The following is a 4,329-nucleotide window of genomic DNA, read 5'->3' on the forward strand; positions in this document are numbered from 1 at the left end:
TCTCATGAAGGTCCCACTTATCAGATCCAAAGATTTGAGAAAAGAGAGCGGTGACCCACTTTTTAATAGAAAAAAGGATTCCACTGAAATGCTAATACTTTTTACATCGGCAATTTTCTATACCCACCTCTTATACCCGCATATACTTTTCTTTGGCGCACACTCTACTTTCCTTTACACATATATTCATCTATAATTCGCGTTGTTATTTGTTTTGAAAGGATAATAATTACATTGTTATTTTATAATAAAAAATATATGCATTATTTTTGGAAAAAAATTAAATATATATATCATGTACATCTCCACTAATATTATTATAAAAGGGCCCCGGTGCATTGGTTTCGCCCCGGGCCTCGGAAATCTCAGGACCGGGCCTGCACATACGTAGCCTAGCAAGCCAACGCCCAGAAAAATATACGTAGCCTAGCAAGCCAACGTAGGCTGGTCCTCGTCTAGAAAAAAAATAGTAACATTATGATTTGTAGCTTGGCCAACGCAGCACATAGAGACTAGCGTTGTAGGCTAGGCGGGATATTGAGCCCATCATATCCAAATTGGGCCTCGGCAAATGATTGGAATAGATATTGGCCCGAATTCAGGCTCGTTATCCTCTTTCTTGGTCACGAGCACCTTCTCCCCGGAAATCCAAAATAGCATTCGCGCGCTATTAAGTTTCCTGGCGCGCGACGCACACCGGCAAAGCAGCTGTCCGCCTGTCTGTGCCTGCCAACCCACGTGACACGCTAAGGATTGATTTGCTTTTCTTTTTCCTTTCTATTTTTTCCTATGTGTGTTTCGTAATGGAAGCAACTATCATTCTTTATTTTTGTAAACACTTCCGTACGTCGATGATGATGAGGTATTTATATTATGTTTTCTCTTGAGAAATTTTCTTGACAAAGATTTTAGAAAAGTTATAATAAAAAATTATATGGAGCATTGTGCTTAAAAGTTGTATGATGAACTTGTACGTAAAACATTGTCCAAGAAGTCTTCCTGCTTACATATTTCATAGAAATTGTGCTGAAAAATTATTCTCTGCAAAATTTTGTAGAAAAATTTATCTCGATAAATTGTATTTTTATAAGCTTACGACTAACTTATGCCCCAAAGTTGTGTGAGAAGTTTTCGTGAAAATTATGTTCAAAGTTATCATTTAGTAAGGAGGCTGAAAAAAGTTATGTGTAAATTTTATCCTTGCTGTGTTAAAAAATTATCCTATAATAAATAGTTGGTTTGAAAAATTATGCATAAAAAATATAAGTATCATAAAAGTTATGTTGAAAAAATATCATTTCAGTAGTTACATTGAAAAGAATATCACCTGATATTTGTCTGAAAAAAGTTGTACACATATATTAGAATTAACTTTCTAAAAGTAGAAATTTGTGAAGAAACAAATTTACTTAGAAAGAAAATCAAGCGTCGTACAACTCCTAACGCGCATTGATTATTAGCTGTGCCCCTTGTCTGCGGAAGCAAAAACGGAAAGGGAAAGACACGAAATCCAAAAATGGAAAGTTGGGCCCTGTCGGATCGTTTGTTGCTTTATATAATTTTATGTATAAAAAAACCAATTTGTGCATATAAATTATAGCACATAACGGTGGATTTTGAGCAAAAGTTGAAAGGGGATGGGGATTCTGGGCCCACCACCATGGCACCACGCCACCACCTGGGCACATGCAGAATCTCACCGGCGGGCATGCGGGGACGCGGAGTAAAGACATGAAAGGAAATTAGGGCCGCCGCGAACGCGTCGTTTCCAGGAAAGGAAAAAAACATGATGTCGGAGATCGATTGTTGAAATCCTTCCTGGCGCGCGCTCGCGGATTAGCGAGGCCCCCTTCTCCCTCGAGATCTCTCTTCCCTCTCTTCCCTGCTGCTCGTCCCCTTCTCTCTACTGCTCCCATGGCCGGCGCCGGCGCCGGCGCCTAACGTAGTAAGCCCCCCCTCCACCCTCCCTAATAAGCGCAAGGTTAGACCCCTCCGCAGCAGCTTCTCCCTAATCATACATGGATTCCAGGTAACAAAGAGATCTCTAAACCTAAACTTCTTCCTGCACTGCAGCAGCTTCTACATTCCTACCAGAGAAGCAAGGCTCTTCTTTGGGCATAGAGATGATTGGCTCCTATTGTTGCTTGAGGACAGGTGGTTCCTTCAATTTTTGCAGAATGGAAGCTATCGGCGCGTCGGCGGCCAGCACCATGTCTTCCAGCCGCAACTCCTCTCCTTCAGGGGCGTCGGCGGCCAGTACCACGTGCAACCCCCCCCCCCCGGCGCGCGGCGGCCATGGCGTGCAGGCGCTCGTGGGGAGGAGTATGCGACGACCATGGCGTGCAGGCTCCCGTGAGGAGGAGCAGGAGGCGGCCATGGTATGCAGCTGGCGGCGGCTACGGGAGCAGAAACAGAAGGCGGCGGCCATGCGCTGGTAACCAAGAAAGAAGAAAGAAAGGATAACATTTGTGGGAGGGACAAAAGGGTCAGCTTAAGTTGCAAATAGAAGAAGAAAATAAAAAAATATTGCAAATGAGTGAAAAGATATCCCAGCGGGATGCCATGTTTGGTAATGGTAATCTGGTGGAACCCGAATTGCAGGATGGTATTTTGGTGAAGTCCACTTTTGACAATGATCAAATCCCAAATTTCTCTTATTTGGTGGGGCGGATCGACAACCATCAGGCAGAGGTGGGTCCATGTCTGTCAACTCCCAATGCGGCGACAACTCTAGCAGGAGGTGCGGCCGGAGGCGGATCAACAGCGGCTAGTGGCGCAAGGAGGCCAAGCAGCACGGAGGGGGAGGAGGCGTATCGGTGGCCAAAAGCGGGGAGAGCTTGACGATGAAGAAGGCCAGGTGCGCAGAAGGAGAGAGAATAGGGAGTGAAGAAAATAAGAGAGTAAAGAAAAAGGAGGAATTGAGAAAAATCAGATAGGGGTAGTGTGGTCATTTGATATTTTTTTGTAGGATCTGATTTGCTAGACATTTTTGAAAATAGCTTCAGTTTCATCGGAAAAACCGCTCCACCAAAAAAAACCGGAGCCGAAGCTGTATTTAAAGAAGCCGCAACCCTGTAAACAGGCCCCTACACATGCACTGCAATAAACCCATAATACAAACACTCCAACCTTGAAAGGAACAAAATACGTCTGATTTGGGTTTTGTTTGGTTAGACTTTTGGGCTTTCGGCCGAAGCCTAAAAGCAAACCAAACAGCTTGCCCCGTCAAAGGTTCTTCCACAAAAGCAGCTTTCACGGTACTACACACTCCACAGCTCCAGCCTTGCTTTTTCTGGCTATGGAGCGAAGGTTTCCCTCAAAATTACCCACCTAGCATGAATTATGCGTACCGCTCCGACCCCGTTTAGTTACCAAAAATTTTCACCCAAAAAATTTTGCCTCCCCCTTTAGACACATGCATGGAGTATTAAATATAGTTAAAAAAAATTAATTGCACTGTTTGGATGTACACGACGAGACAAATCTTCTGAGCCTAATTAGTGCATGATTAGCCATAAGTGCTAATGTAACTCACATGTGCTAATGATGCGGTCAAAGGCCTCAAAAGATTCGTCTCGCGGTTTCCAAGTGAGTTCTGAAATTATTTTTTTAATTAGTGTCTGAAAATTCCTTCTAACATCTGGTCAAACATTCGATGTGACACCCAAAATTTTTCACTAAACACCCTGATCTCTTTTCTCCTTCGCCCTGATGTCTCCTCGTCTCGTCTCCACCTTGTCATCGTGGCCATCTCCACCTCCACACCCCCAGTACACAGGAGCTCCCTGCAGGTACGGCGCGAGCTCCCTCGGGTGGCCTCAATTTGGGCGGAGGAGGAGAGAGGAGGCCTGCGGGCAGGAGCGCGAGCTCCTCCGCCGCTGGTGCGCGGGAGGAGGAGAGGGGGGCCACGGCCGGGTGCGGGGGGTGAGAGATCTGCCGCCGCCGGCCCGCAGAAGGAGGAGAGAGGGAGGCCGCTTGCCTGGAGCCCCGTCGCTCTCGCTCCGGCCAGAGCCTCCCTCCGCCAGTGCTCGTCCCTGCCGGCCTGCACCCCGCCTCCCTAGTCCCTCCCTGGACTCGGCCGGCATGTGAACTCGACCGCGGGAGGACACCGCCGGCGTGAGCACCGCTGCGCGCTCGACCTTGGCCACGGGCCCCGCCTCCCCTCTCTAGCAGTTCGGCAGCCTGCATCTTCTCTGGCAACCAGAGGGCCGGCGATCAAACGCCCCCGGCCAGGGAGTCTATTCTCGCGCACGCAGGTGGGAGATGTCGCATCGCACAGACCCCCCCACCCCAGCACCTCCATCTCGCACGCCGTGCCTCCATCTCCGC

The 4,329-nt window shown here is 47.4% G+C and overlaps 1 long non-coding RNA gene across 1 annotated transcript; it reads left to right on the forward strand.

Moving 5' to 3' along the window:
- Window positions 1-1,869: 1,869 nt before the first annotated feature.
- LOC120673514 lies at window positions 1,870-2,618 on the forward strand. The gene is made up of 2 exons (XR_005674672.1): window positions 1,870-2,029; window positions 2,177-2,618. It is a non-coding gene; the product is annotated as an uncharacterized LOC120673514 (long non-coding RNA).
- Window positions 2,619-4,329: the final 1,711 nt, after the last annotated feature.

The sequence above is a fragment of the Panicum virgatum genome, chromosome 5N (genome assembly GCF_016808335.1).
Source record: "Panicum virgatum strain AP13 chromosome 5N, P.virgatum_v5, whole genome shotgun sequence".
Taxonomy (NCBI): Eukaryota; Viridiplantae; Streptophyta; class Magnoliopsida; order Poales; family Poaceae; genus Panicum; species Panicum virgatum.